General features: G+C 48.7%; 1 protein-coding gene across 2 annotated transcripts in view; it reads left to right on the top strand.

The window, feature by feature from the left end:
* Window positions 1-16,151, top strand: part of CA11 (carbonic anhydrase 11) — a 1,198,011-nt gene that overhangs the window by 340,103 nt on the left and 841,757 nt on the right. The window lies entirely within an intron of this gene.

The raw sequence follows: 16,151 nt of genomic DNA on the forward strand, positions 1-16,151 counted from the left end.
AGGTTCAGCGGTCTCAGCCACAGATCTGCCTGCTCTTTCACAGCTGTCCACAACTCACAAGCAGTGTGAGGTTTATCACCTAAGCTTATGAGTTTCAGCACAGCCTGTTGCCGCTTGGCGGAGGCAGTACTGCAATGCTTCCAGCTTGTAACTGATGTGGTGATATCTGAGATGGAGGCTGAACATGAGGAGGAGGAGGAGGAGGAGGATGCGCAGGAGCTGTACACTGTGGGGGCAACTCTGACTGACATAGGGCCCGCAATCCTCGGTGTGGGGAGGATGTGTTCCGTCCCAAGGTCCGACTGGGTCCCGGCTTCCACTATGTTTACCCAGTGTGCCGTCAGAGAGATGTACCGTCCCTGGCCACAAGCACTTGTCCACGTGTCCGTTGTCAGGTGGACTCTCCCAGTAACTGCGTTGTCGAGGGCACGGCAGATGCTTTGGGACACATGCTTGTGTAGTGCGGGGATGGCACACCGGGCAAAATAGTGTCGGCTGGGGACCGAGTACCGAGGGACGGCCACCGCCATAAGATTGCGGAAGGATTCCGTCTCCACTAGCCTAAAAGGCAGCATTTCCAATGCAAGCAGTCGTGAAATGTGCGAATTTAGGACTGTGGCCTGTGGGGCGTTAGCTGCGAATTTCCGCTTTCGTTCAAAGGTCAGGGATATGGACAATTGAATGCTGCGGTGGGACGTGGACGTTTCTTGAGAAACTGCCATAACAAGTGAAGACTGAGAGGAGGGGGCATCTTTACATGCAGTATGGACAGGGGATTGCCTTGCACACACAACAGGGGGTTCTATTGCACGCACAGCAGTGGAAGAAGCAGTGGTGACACCCACTGACACTGGTCGTGGACCCTGGGTTTCACCCCACAAAGTCGGGTGCTTTGCTGCCATGTGCCTGATCATTCTGGTGGTGGTCAGGCTGGTAGTTTTGTCACCCCTGCTGATGCTGGCATGGCAGGTGGAACATATGGCCTTTTTGGGGTTATCAGCAGAGTCTTTAAAAAAATTCCAGACTCTGGAAGACCTACCGCTTGTACTGGCAACGTCCCTCGTGTTGGTGTTACGGGGAACGGTTGCCTGCCTTCTGTCTGGGGCCACCACACTGCTTCTTCCTGCCTGTTGGGGTACTCTTCCTCCCTCCCCCTGTGTGCTTCTGGCCTCACTCTGCATGTCCTCCTTCCACGTTGGGTCAGTTACTAGATCATCCACCACCTCATCCTCTTCCACTTGCGCACCACGATCCTCCTCCTCACTTCCTGGCAATTGTGTCTCGTCATCGTCCACCTCTTGTGACAGATTGCCAACGTCGACTTCCTGTGGCCGTGGCTGTTCAAATATTTGGGCATTGCAACATGAGATCTCCTCTTCCACCACTTCAAGCGTATCAGGCGAGGGGCCCAAATATGGAAATGGACCAGTGAACAGCTCTTCAGCGTGTCCAAGTGTGGGATCACTTGCTGTCTGACGACACTCAGCATGGTAGGAGGAAGGAGCATCAGGGTGAGGAGGAGTATGCGGTAGAGACTCACGGCTACTAAGAGTTGACCGTGTGGAAGACAGACCGGAGGTGGTGGTGCCCAGGTAACTGGAAGTATTGTCTGCTATCCAATTAATAACCTGTTCACACTGATCAGTTCTCAATACTGGTGTTGTTCTGTGCTTCCCTAGTAATTCGGTCAAGAAGTGGGAGCGAGAAGATGTGGCTGTTGGTTGTGGCACATTTTCACCTTTGCCACGGCCCCGTCCTCTGCACGAACCATCACCAGAACGTCCACTTCCACGTCCCTTGCCATGCGCCTTGCCCATTGTAAATGAAGTAAAATAGCTTACACTTGCACTATCAATGGAAAAAGGGTAATAAAGAGTAGATTAGAACCGTGGAAGAGGAAAACCACAGTTATTGTTTACTGGGGTATATCACACTTTTTTAAATAGAGATATTTGCGGCTGAACAGTGAGCGACACACTCAAACTGCTTTTTTTGTAGATACCAAAGGCCCAAAACTGGATAGTACAGCGATTTGACCCGTGGAACTGCGAAACCACACTGGGATGTCGGGCCTACACAAGACTATTTTCAACAGATATTTTTTTGTGTCACAACAGTCAGGAGACACTACTGTTTTTCTTTACGGAAAAAACTACCAAAACCTGAATAATAGAGATTTTTTACCGTGGAACAACAAAACCACAGTTATAATTTACTGGTGTATACCAGGCTTTTTAAAATATATATATATTTGCGGCTGAACAGTGAGCGACACACTCAAACTGTTTTTTTTAGATATAAATGGCCCAAAAGTGGATAATACAGAGGTTTGTACTGTGGATCTGCAAAACCACACTTCTATTTCTCTGGCCTACACCAGACTATTTTCAACAGATATATTTGTGTCTGAAAAATCAGAGGCACACTTTTTTTTTGGGGGGGGGGCACCAAAAGGTTAATAAGATAGGTATTTGTACATTGTGAAGGAGAAAAAAAAAAAGAGGATTTAGATTAAAAAAAGGATTTTTCCTGGCCCCCGGGACCTGGAGCTAAGTCCAGCAATTTGAGCAACAGGAGCAGCACACAGGACTGTAATGCAGCGTTTGCTGGTATAACCACTGCGTCTCCTATACAGCCTGCCTGCCTGATATACCTGGGATAGATATTAGTCCTGAGAAGGACTGTTTGTTTGATCTGGCAGCCTTTACAGACCCTACACTAACTATTTTGCAGGATATATCTCTCCATAAATCAGCAGCGCTGTCCCTACACTGTCTGATCCGGAGCGACTGTGTCCAAGATGGCGGCGCCCGGTTTTAAATACTCGAGGTGACGCTGTGCGGCCAGACAATCACTGTAATGCCCACAAACAACATGGCTGCGGCATTACAGTGACTGGCTGGCAATCCCTGCATGTTCATTGGCTCTGTAAAGAGCGCCAAACATGCAGGGCGGAGACCCGAGCTCCAGCCCGAGCAACCCGGAAATGCTCGGTGCTCGCCGAACATCCCGAGTAGCATGATGCTCGGGCGAGTACCGAGCAGTGTCGAGCATGTTCGCTCAACAATAAAAATTATGACACACTGTGATGACTATAAAAAGGTTACTTTATTAAATGTATTTAAAAATGCACATTGTCATATTTCATGTGTTTAACAAACATAATATGGGCAGGTGAGGCAACAGAGGGTAGATAGAGGCACTGTAGGTATCAGGTATAAGCCAGAAATGCAGTCACATAATCCAACCAATACAATCAATTAATTACAGTAAAAAGGTGTGTGAGTCAGATCTCAATAGTATTAATCATATGGCTGAAACAGCTGTCAATGTAAATATTCAATCAAAGATCAGATCATACAACACACAATGATGCAAGTATTACATGAATAAGGCGAGATTAGGCATACTTAGTGACAGGCAGGAGATATGCCAGCAGTGTCAGGGGAAGCCCCGACACGTACTCCGTACTTCCTCAGGGGGTAGTGGTGGGGTGTGTGTGGGTACAAGGCCCCTTATATATGTGAAGCATCAAGAGGCAGAAGTGGGTACTGACTAATCGAGGCGCATAGCGCCGCTCACCCCCGGACATTGGTGACAGCGGCGCGGTCTCAAGCAGTGTCCCGGAAGAGGGGAACTCCCCCATTGACGTCACATGTTCCGGGACGCCGCCCATCAGAGACCGCGTCACCGTCACATGACCGCAGCACCCGGCGCATGCGCACAGCGTTAGCCCACATAGTAGCAGATGGAAAAATGCCGGACATGGACATGTAGTGAGACTAGATTAACAAGAAGCAGGCGGTTACTACCACATGAAAAGGCACATATATATCACATCTCTGCACAATATAAGCACATCATCCCCCCTCTCTTAATATATATTCTAACAGCGCATATAGTACACAACAAATCCCATTAATGGGTATTCATGCATATGGATAAATGTCCATGTCCATGACCGTGTACTGCCAACACGGGTTCCATGGATCAACATGCCCCCACCATCCAGCACTCACCTTCCCCCACCAAATAAAAACACTGCACCTGTATTTCTTTGGATAAATTTGGCCACAGCGGCCATTTTATTAACAAACAACATTAACATATTAACAGTGTTATAAAATAAATAAGAAGGGAGGGTTCTTGGAGTTAAAATTAGATCTGGCATAAATTAAACCGAACTCGAACCACCATATTACCCTCAGCCGTCCATCACCAGCTCAAGGGCACCAAAAGCTCCCAGGGTAAAACCCCGTCCAGAGCCCAAAACCAAATGCCAGATCACCCCGGTTAATCAAGGCACTGCCTGTGATTATCCAATATTCTTCCCACCGACACTTCTGTGCCAACTCCAAGAACCCCACCCCCCGCCAAGCCACTGCGACAAACCCTCATAAAACTTTACATGTCCTTTTTAAATATAACCCATCGATAATACACAATAGTAATAACTCCTTTATCTCCTCTTCAGTAAAACCACCCTTTCACCATTAACTTCACAGAATACCAACAGAAAGAAGGGGTGGGTGGGTGGGATCTTTTCCCGCTGACTTCCTTCCTGGACTGACCGTTTTCCCGCACTTTTCCTTATTATATCTCCCCAGCCCCTTCCAATGCCCGCCCCTCCAGGCTTATAACCAATCCGGATATTGGGATTAAAATTACACCCTCCTGGCACATCCCGGTCATGTGGGGCTTCCTTCTAGTTACACTTGCTTCCAGCCCCCTTCTTGACCGTGTACTGCCAACACGGGTTCCATCGATCAACATGCCCCCACCTTCCAGCACTCACCTTCCCCCACCAAATAAAAACACTGCACCTGTATTTCTTTGGATAAATTTGGCCACAGCGGCCATTTTATTAACAAACAACAATAACATATTAACAGTGTTATAAAATAAATAAGAAGGGAGGGTTCTTGGAGTTAAAATTAGATCTGGCATAAATTAAACCGAACTCGAACCACCATATTACCCTCAGCCGTCCATCACCAGCTCAAGGGCACCAAAAGCTCCCAGGGTAAAACCCCGTCCAGAGCCCAAAACCAAATGCCAGATCACCCCGGTTAATCAAGGCACTGCCTGTGATTATCCAATATTCTTTCCACCGACACTTCTGTGCCAACTCCAAGAACCCCACCCCCCGCCACCAACGAACAGCCCTGACCACCTCAGGCTCGTGAGCGCCCCAACACCGCAAAAGCCCTTTCGATCCCCTCCTGTATGGCCAATGCCCATAAATCAATGCCAATATCATTTAAATGTACGCCGTCCTTTTCCCAAAAATCTCCAACTCCCGCTTCCAGATCAAGATGCCGCACGCTTACTCCCCCGTTCCTGATAACAAAAGCTGATATAGCTCTGTTCAACTTTATACGTGCCCTATTAATTCCCTTCAATGATCTGGCCTCCCTCCATTTTCCTCTGGGCATAATGTCAGACCACACTGTCAACACCTCAGGAAAAGATGTCCATAACCTTAACAGATCGATTTGAATGTCCCTCATCAATTCCCTGACCGGCCGAGCCCTCCAAATCATTTCCCCCCATATGCACCACCAAAATATCCGGCGCCCGATCCAAACGAGCTGCTTTATGGAATTCTGGCAGCACCCTTCTCCAAACCATCCCTCGAAAACCCAACCACCGAACCACCGCTTGCTCCCTGCTAAAAAACCAATTGCCTACCGTCCGGCCTCAAGTCCGCCCTCACCGCTCCCAATGGACGAAAGAGTGTCCTAGCATCCAAACTATCAACGGGACGCCACCAGCAACAAGACAACCAAAAGGTATTTGAATCTCAAAAGGCAAATTACCTAAGACCGCATACCTAATGCCTTACATAAGACAGGTAACGATCAGAACTCCACCTTCCAATACGTTTTATCACATCCTTGCCTAACCCCAAGCCATCCGCTTCTGATGCCGCACCAATTCTGAATGAATGTGACCCGTATACCTCAGGGCTAAGGCCCAGCTCAGCAATCCCCTTTTTAAACACCGCTATGAATTGAAAACGTGACAAAAAGTCTCCATTTTCATGACACAATAATGGGCCCTTCCACCCTGACCAAACCTGCCAATAAGCCAATAAACATCTCCTATGACAAAGAAAAGATCCCATAACCTCACTCAATATTACTCGTTTACCTTTGCCCAATTGATCCGTCTTATCCCCCCCTAATCCAAAATTCAATACCCCCATCTCGACCACTCATATCCAAACAAACCCCCAACCTTATTCCTGCTTGGTGCCACCAATTCACCTACTCTCAGCGCGCCAAAAAACGCCAATGAAAAAGCCAACCTAAATAGTGTGGCTTCAAAAACTGAACAACAAATCTTATCCAATACAAAACCCAAACGTTCCAAAATACTAAAGGTTACCGGTCTCCGTTTATCCAACTCTTTACCTCTTGTCCTAAAGCCCTTGAGAGCTTGCTTCACTAAAAAGGACTTCGTAACATCCTTCATCCCCTGCAATTTAAAACCAAACGCTAAACCTGCAACAAACTTCCCAACTTTTGAAACCGACCAACCGCTCTCCGCTGCCCTTCCCACGAGAAACAACACCGCCATCTCTCTATCTCCATCACTCTCCATCACACCCCACTGCATAATCCAACTTTGCCATACTCGCCACGATGCCTCGTATGATGCCCAGGTCTGCCTTGTGATGGACTCCCGTATTAACCGTCCCGCTCTTCCATAACCAGCTGCCACAAACGCGAAGGGCATTCCTGTCCCACGTCCTCTGCCTCTGGAGCTAGCGTCCAAAAACGATCCCACTGAAAGCGAGACAAGGCATCTGCTATGGAATTTTGTACACCTGGAACATGTACCACTGTAATCCAAGCGTTCAGCTTAAGACAACAAAGTACTAGTTCCCTCAGCAGCCTAATCACAGGCGGAGACGAGGCCGACAAACTGTTGATGACAGACACCACTCCCATGTTATCGCAGTGAAACCGAATTCTCCTGTTGGCGAAACACTCTCCCCAAATAGTAACCGCAACAACAATAGGAAACAATTACAAAAATGCCAAGTTCCTCGTAAGACCCCTCTCTTTCCACACCTTCGGCCACTCGCTAACGCTCCACCGCCCTTTCCAGTAGGCCCCGTAACCAGCACCTCCTGCCGCATCCGTAAATATCTCACAATCAAAACTGTTCAAGAACTCCTGCTGGATTACTGACCTGCCTTTATAACTTTCCAAAACAACAAACAGTCAGATTCTCCTCCCAATGCAGTTCAAGGAAGGCTCCACATATAGAAAAAGGCCAGGGGAACAAGTGAACTAAAAGAAAAATAAAATAACAACAAACACACACAGTTTAAAAGACAAACTATACAAGGGGATATGCAGCAGGAACAGAGATAAACCGAAAAAAATATAAAAATGAAAAGATATGATTAATCATACTTAAAACAGTATGAAGGGGAAATCACTCGGAGATCAAGGCATCCAAATATGAAATTTTATAATAATCATAAACTGGGCCATTATAAAGAGGAGTCGAGCAGAAACAAATAACCTAGTCGGTATATTTGTTGTTAGAGAAATGGGGAAAAGCTCAATCGTTCAATCAGGCCTGCTGGTGACATGGTTCCCAATCTATAGATCCAACGGCATTCTAATTTGGCTAATGCCTTCTTTACATCACCTCCTCTTAGACCCAAATGAACCTGGTCAATGCCACGGACCTGCAGACTCTTGGGATCACAATGATGATATTGTTTAAAGTGTCTTGGTAGAGTCCGGAGTAATGATAGATCCTCCACCTCCCCAGCCCTCAAAATGTCCAGCACATGCTCCCTCACGCGCCTCCTTAATTCCCTAGACGTGAGCCCCACATAAGTGAGTCTACAGCCAAACATAGCATGGTAAATAATCCCGACACTGCTACAGGAAATGTATCGTCAGATATCAATTACTCTCGTGCCATCCGTATTGGAGAATATTTTTGCCCTAACTATGTTTCTGCATGAGAGGCAGGAATCGCAGGGGTAACAGCCCCATTTGGGGTCACCAATATTAAAGGGCAGAGTACTCTGGCGCACATAGTGACTGTGCACCAGAGTATCCCTGAGGCTTCTACACCTCCTTGCAGTCATAAGAGGCTGATCAGGTAGAAACTCTCGGAGACTTGGATCGGTTCTTAGAACTTGCCAGTGTCTATCAAGGATTTCCCTGATGGCGTGCCACTGGTTGTTAAATGTAGATATAAATCTCACTACAGATCGGCTTGTTAGACTCGACAGTGACTTGAGTGCAAGCAACTGTTGTCTGAAGGCTCCCTTCACTCTCTGGTAACCCCTCTTGATGCTACGATTACTGTAGTCTCTTGAGACAAATCTCTCCCGCATGTCGACCGCACACATATCAAAGTCCACCTCGTCAGAGCAGATGTGTCTAAGGCGCAAAAATTGTCCTGTGGGTACTGCGCTGATTGTAGATCTTGTGTGCGTGGACGAGGCATGCAGGAGAGAGTTGACCGAGGTCTCCTTCCTGAATATGGTAGTGCCCACCTTCCCATTCTCACGAATTGAAATCTTGATATCCAAGAAGTCAATACTTTGTGAGTGATGTTTGTAGGTGAGGTTGATGTTATAGTCATTCACATTCAGGGAGGAGATAAATTCCTCCAGCTCGGGGACCGATCCATCCCAAATAATCAAAATTTCATCAATATAACGGAGCCAGCACTGCGCATGGGCAGCGGCCGGAGCCCCGCCACCGAAAAACTCCCTCTCCCAAATACCGAGGAAGAGGTTTGCGTATGACGGGCGCAGGCCGCACCCATCGCAGTGCCCCTCCTCTGTAGGTAGAACCTATCCCCGAACAGGAAAAAATTGTGTTTAAGTACGAACTCTAATAGGGTGAGGATCAGAGAGCAAAGGGAAGCCTCCAAGCTGCTCATCTCCAAGAAATACTTCACCGCTCTCAAGCCATGGTGATGTTCAATACTGGTGTAGAGGGCCTCCACGTCAACAGCAACCAGCGATACCCCACCCCATCTACCAAACGCAGGACGTCCGAGGTGTCCCTGACATAGGAGGGCAGTGTCTCGACTAGTGGATGTAAATAGTATTCAATAAATTTACATGTCATATCACACAGCCCCCCAATGCCAGAGACAATCGGACGCCCCGGCGGAGTCAGTGGGTTTTTGTGAATTTTCGGTAAAAAATAGAAGGTGGCGATCACCGGCACCTTGACGAGGAGTCCCTCCAACACCTTTTTAGTAATGACACCCCTATCAAGGGCATCCTCGTGAACACTGGCAAGTTCAATTGAAAAAGAGGTCATGGGGTTGGAGTGGAGTCGCTCATAGTATGATTTATTGTGCAATTGGCACATCACCTCTTTTTCATACATATCCGATGACCAAATAACGACATTTCCCCCCTTATCAGCTGGCTTGATAACAATCCCCTTTAAATCCCGCAACTCCCAAAGGGCCTCCCTCTGTTTAAAGGAGAGGTAAGATCTATAATTGCGGGTATTCAATTTCTCAAGGTCTCTAAGGACCAAGGTATTAAAAATTTCTACTTGGGGACATAGCGACAAGGGGGGAAACGTCGCTGACCTCGGATACACATGCTCCGGAAATTTACCTTTACAACCAGAATTCGACTCCACTTCCAATTCCTCCAAAGTCAGCAATGCCTCTGCCTCAGTCTGGGAAGAAGATATAGGGATAGAGGTGGAAATAGTCGGACGTCTCGTGTGTAGCTAATGTAGTATCAGTTTCCGAAGGAACAGGCTCAGATCCTTGGCTATAGTAAAAGAGTCAAAGTTAGAGCTAGGAACAAAAGTTAGGCCAAGTTTCAATACCTCAATCTGAGGTCTAGTTAGAGTCAGATTTGACAAATTAATTACCTCCAACTGATTCGCCTTCTGCTTAGGACAAGGTGACAGTTGGCCTTTTCAAGATGTATCTCTAAATCCCTTGTTTTCAACTGACCCGGATCTGGTCAAGGGTCTGTTTCCACCCTCCTCTCTACCTGATGGTTCTTCATCAAGAGAGGATAATGATGACGCTGGAGGACCTAATGGTACCAACTCAGCAGGTAAAATTTTTCTCTTTTTTCCAACGTTACCTCTCCATCTATATACTCATCCATTCCTAAAATAAGCAATGTCCCTCTGATATTTTTTGGTTTTAGTTTCAACTATCTCCTCCCATTTAGCGAATTCTCGATCCAACATCTCTGTCATCTTAGCCTGTTCCTCTTGCGAAAGCTGTGAGGAGAGCGTTTCTTGTATCTTTCCAATCTTAGATTCAATATCAATGATCGACTTCTCATTATGATCAATCGAAAGACCCATGAAGCTATGGGAGCAGTTGAGCGCCACTGTTTCCCAAGCTGATTTAAAATCCTCCTCCACCACATTGAATTAAGGAAAGACCTGGATGCGTAACCCCCAAGGTACTAACCCCCTTTCGATATGTCTCTGCATGAAGGTCTTATTCCACCAAAGCCGCATCTTTTGGTGTAGCAGGGCCTTCATATTATCAATCTGTTCTGCTGCCATCCTTTTGTCAGCTGTCGAAACCACATCTCCCTCATTGCCAAACACCTGCTCCAATTTAGAGAGCCAGAGATTTCTCTCGCTCGGTGGTTCATGGTCCACTGTATATAGCTGTGAAAAGACACAGAATAATTATAATGCAAAAAAAAAACAATGGAGAGCAAGACCTCATAAATAAGATTCATTAGGTGGTGTTGAGAAGTCTGGCCCAATCCAACCCTTGCTCATTTTTATAAGAGTCAGACTGTCAGCATTTTCAGTTAACAGGCGGATGCGCTTATCAGTTATAATTCCACCAGGGGCACTAAAAACCTGCTCTGATAAAACGCTGGTGGCAGGGTAGGCCAGGACCTCCAAGGCATAGAGAGCCAGTTCATTCCACGTATCCACATTGGATACCCAATAGTTATAAGGCACAGAGGAATCACGGAGGATGTTGGTACGGTTGGCTAGGTACTCCATCAGCATCTTCCCAAACTTTGCACTCCTTCTGAGAATACCCCGCTTCTCAGGGCTTGTGCGTTGGGAGGGGCAGAGAAAATTCTCCCAGAACTTTGACAGTGTTCTCCTGCCTCTGCTGGATTGGAGTTGTGTTTCTCTCGCCTGAAGTCCTTGGTTGTCCAAAAACTATGACCTCTGATGCCAGCGTTTTCAGATGAGAATTTTTTAATAGTTCCGCAACAAGGGCCTTCTGGTACTGCCCCATTTTTGTAGACCTGTCCGCCTCAGGAATAAGAGATATAAAGTTCTACTTGTAGCATGGGTATAGAAGTGTCACCAACCAGTAATGACTGTCAAACAAAATTTTGAGAAGTAAGGGTCATGGGAAAGGCAGCGTAACATAAACTCAGCCATGCGTGCCAGACTGCTAACAGGCAAGACTTTGTGTCCTCACCAAGAGCATGACTGTCCATTCTCTGCTCCTCCTCCTCTCTGTCCTCAGGTCATCCACGGTGAACAGACGGTATGACAGTTGTGCAGGTAGTACCATCTATAGCGCATGAAACAAGCTCCTGTTCTTCCTCCTCCTCTTCCTCATCGTCACCCAATCCACATTGGGATGAGATGAGGCTGGGCTGTGCATAAAGTACCCTGTATGGTTCCTTGCTCCATCTCATCGTGCTCCGCCTGCAATGCATCCTCTTTGATCGTGAGCAGAGAATGTTTCAGAAGACAGAGAAGTGGGATGGTGAAGCTAATTATGCCGTCATCGCCACTCACCATCTTGATGGAGTCTTCAAAGTTTTGGAGGATGGTACATATGTCTGACATCCATGTCCTCTCCTGAGGACTTAAGTGTGGAGTCTGAACTGAATACAGACAGCCTGGTTGATGCTGGTACTCAACAACTGCCCTCTTCTGCTCACAAATCCTTCCCAACATCTGCAATCTAGAGTTCCAATGCGTGGGGACATCACACACCAGTCTGTGAGCCGGAAGCTGCAAATGCTGCTGAAGCATGGCAAGGGTGGCGGAAGCTGTAGCTGACTTTCTAAAATGGGCATGTAAGGGGGAAGACCGGGGTGTAAGTACTTTCAGAACAAGGGATCCGGAACTGCGGGGGCCATGCCTCTTGTTGCAGGGGGAAGACAGACTGCGAGACAGGAGTCAGGTGACTGGGAAGCTGGGGGTGTGTCCAGAGAGAGAGCTGAGGAGTCAGGTGACCGGGGGAGCTGAGCTGGTGTCTAGGAAAAGGGTGGAAAAGGAGTTTTTGCACGGGAAAAGCGGCAGTGGACAGTGGGAGTCAAGCCCGACTAGAGGGAGAAGAGACGCAGGATCCCTGAAGCCGAGCAAGCGAGGTGCACTGTTATGGACTAGGGGCTCAGCGGGTCAAACCAGAGACCGCCCGCTGCCGCCAGAAGATGGAGCATTGCTTAGGCTGGGAAGCCGGAAGAAAGCAACACCGGCACCAGCCGGCAACTGCCTTGTGAGGAGCAAGAGTCAGCTAAGTGTAAAAACTGCCGAATACAACCATGTCGACTCTGCTACATCTAGCCCAACTGTAGATTGTCAGTTATAGCATATTACCTGCTACTTCCCTTGTTTCCCCATATTTCCCCTGTTACTCCCTGCGTGGAGATTGACCCTGTTACAGTAAATTTCACTTGTTTATTAACCCTGTACTAGCTGCTCTGTGTTTCTGTGTCATTGCATCTAAAGTACCTGTGTTACATCTGGTGTAGTCGGCAGGATGCAGTCTTCAGACACAGACACTGCAGATCAGTCCATCCTGGGAGCCCCTAGATCTAGCTTGCCACTGGGGGCCATGCTCAGCAATTTCCCAAAGTTCACCGTTGACAATATGATGCTGTGGGACTGGGTTGAGAGAGTTAGGAGTATGTTACGTATGCATCCGATGACCCCAGCTATGCAAGCCGAAATAGCCTTACTGGCCCTGGACAGCAAGGCCCGACAATCCGTGATGTACCACCATCCCCATAACTGGGATACTGGAAAAAAAGTGGTGCGGATATTGGGGGAGATGCATGGGGATCCCACTAATGTAGGAGAGCTGAGGATACGGCTGTTTCACCACGTGCAGCAGGAGGTGGAGACTGTGACGCAATATGTTAATGCATTACAGAGAGTGCATGCCTATATCACTAGAAAAGACGACATGGAGAATTTGGGAATGTGCGCCCCTGACGTGATCTTAAGGGACCAATTTGTGGCAGGCCTCAGGGATGTGCAGCTGAAGCAATCCTTGCGGGAGCAGCTGCGCGCTAAACCACGTATGACTTTTCTCGAAGCGGGGGCGGAGGCACGTGTGAGAGAGCAGGAGATGGGGGTGGCGGCCCTGGCAGGGATGGTCTGGAGTAATGAGGTACCCACTCCTCCTGCAGCTGAACCCGAATGGGCTTGAGAGATGTGAAAGGAGATACAGGAGATGCGGGGTGAATGGTCCAGGCTCAAGAAGACCCCTGCACCGACACCAGAGATACCCAGATCGATTGCCCCAGTTAGGGAAAGAATTGAATTCAGGCCCCCCTCACAGGAGAGTTCCATAGGGAAGTGAGGCCGCCCTACACAGACAGAGACATGACCTGCTGGAAGTGTGGAGGCGCAAGACATTATGCCAGGGGCTGTGCAAGCTGAGGGCGGCCCCTGTCGCGGAAGCCTTTAAACTAGAGGGCTCCATGTTTGGGTGACACAGCCCGGAGCCTAAGGAAGGGGAAAGAAAAAGAGGAAGTCCCAAGGACCTAGTTTCCACCAGCCCGACTGTCTGGGTCGAAATGAGTGGTCAGGCTGTTCACTGCTTGATTGACACGGAATCCCAGGTGACTACAATGACAGAAGCCTACTTTCAACAGCGATTTGCAGAGATAGCGCAGCCTGAATGGGGACCAGTAATTAGACTCACGGCAGCTAATCAATTACCCATCCTGGTCGCAGGGGTGGTGTGGATGGAGATCCGAGTGGGTGGAAAAGATGTGGGAAAAAAAGGGGTCGTCTTGGTCGCAGGGGGAACCGGAAGTGGACCCCCAGTGACCCTCGGAATGAATGTGCTGAAAGAGATCAGGCAAATCCTGATTAATGAGCCGAAGGAGTTTCCTCTAGACCGGTGGGACCCACGAACCCCCCAAAGGAGGGTTTTTCAACAATTAATCCGAGCTGCCCAGGCTCAGGAGACGTCGAGTGAAGGAAAGGTCCTGGGGAAAGTAATAGCACAAGTAGCTACGGCGCTCACCTGACCGCCAGGACAAACTGTACTCACGTCGTTACCAGCACGGGCCTGCACACCTCGAGGGGGTCGAAGTACAGATAGAGCCAACATCGATGGACAAAGTACCCCCCGGACGACTGGTGGCTCGGACACTGGCCACCGTCCAGGGTGGCAATGTCATTGTGCAGTGCGTTAATCTGGGCGAAGGTGATCTCACACTACCTCCCAGGGCGGAAATAGCCCAGATTCTGGGAATGCCAGAGAAGTTGGTGCGACCAGATGTTGTATAGCTGTCCACTGTATGAGGAGACCCCTGGAGTCCGGCGGTCACTGTGTCACCGGAATCCCACCGTGCTGGTGCGCAGGGTGGACGAAGAATCCTAGAATGAATGCTGGTTGAATTGACGGGACTTTCACCTCAACAGGTGCAGCAGATTGAGGAGGTACTGGAGTGGTACCAGGAAGTCTGAGGATGATTTTGGTTGCACCGAAGCCATTACCCATGAGATTCTCACGGGGAGTGCTGCCCCAATGCGGGAGAGATACCGGCAGATACCTCCCCAGATGTACAGCATAAAGAGGTTAAGGAGATGCTAGCCCATATGTTACAAAATGGTGTGATTTGGGAGAGTCATAGTCCGTGGGCAGCCTCGATTGTCCTGGTCTGGAAGAAAGATGGGACGCTGCAGTTCTGTGTGGACTATAGACGACTGAATGCCTGTACAGTACGAGACTCTTACCCACTACCCCGAATCGAAGAGTCTCTGTCGGCCTTAGGGAAGGCAAGATACTTCTCCTCCTTGGATCTGGCCAGTGGGTACTGGCTGGTGCCCGTGGCCAAACATGACCGTGCAAAGACGGTGTTCATATTACCCATGGGGCTGTTCGAGTTCAATCGGATGCCCTTCAGCCTGACTAACGCCCCCGGGACGTTCCAGGGTCTAATGGAGAGGTGCCTGGGCGATTTGAACTTCGAGGTGACGCTGATTTATCTTGACGACATAATTGTCTATGCCGCCACCTTCGAGGAGCACCTCCAGCGACTGGAGCAAGTACTGAGCCGCCTACAGAGTCATGGTCTAAAGGTGAAGCCCCAGAAGTGTTACCTGTTCTGCAAACAGATCGAATATCTCGGTCATACTGTGTCCGGTGAAGGAGACAGGCCCACCCGGGAAAAGGTGGCCGCCGTACAGGAGTGGCCTACCCCAAAGACAGTGAAGGACGTTTGGGCCTTTCTGGTACTTGCCGGGTACTACCGAAGATTCGTGAAGAACTTCACCTGCATAGCCAACCCATTGCTGGAGCTACTTAAGGAGTGCCGCCGGGCTCCAAGAATCAGGCAATTCGGTGGTAAAGCAGCCAGGAAGAGGCCTTCTGTGCCCTAAAAATGGCCCTGACCGAGGCCTCAATACTTGCCTGCGCGGATTTCTCCCAACCATTCATACTCCACACTGATGGGAGCCTAAATGGTCTGGGAGCCATGTTATCCCAAGTACAGGAGGAGAAAGAGCGCGTGATTGCGTACGCCAGTCGCTCCCTTCACGACTCCGAGAGGAACCCAGATAATTATAGCTCTTTCAAATTAGAGTTGCTGGCTCTGGTTTGGGCAATGACCGAGAAGTTTGCAGAGTATTTGTCTGGAGTTTTTGTGCAGGAAAAGCAGCAGTGGACAATAGGAGTCAATCCCAACAAGAGGAAGAAGAGACGCAGGATCCCTGGAGCCCAGAAAGTGAGGTGCACTTTTATGGACTAGGGGCTCAGCGGGTCAAACCGGAGACCGCCCACTGCCACCAGAAGACGAAGCATTGTTTAGGCAGGGAAGCCAGAATAAAGCAACACCGGCACCAGACAGCAACGGCCTTGTGAGGAGCAAGAGTCATCTAAGTGTAAAAACTGCCGATTACAACCGTGTCGACTCTGCTACATCTAGCCTAAATGTGGATTGT

This window comes from Phyllobates terribilis, unplaced genomic scaffold (assembly GCF_046119375.1).
Source record: "Phyllobates terribilis strain yellow unplaced genomic scaffold, ASM4611937v1 Scaffold_12__6_contigs__length_324123572, whole genome shotgun sequence".
In the NCBI taxonomy this organism is placed as follows: Eukaryota; Metazoa; Chordata; class Amphibia; order Anura; family Dendrobatidae; genus Phyllobates; species Phyllobates terribilis.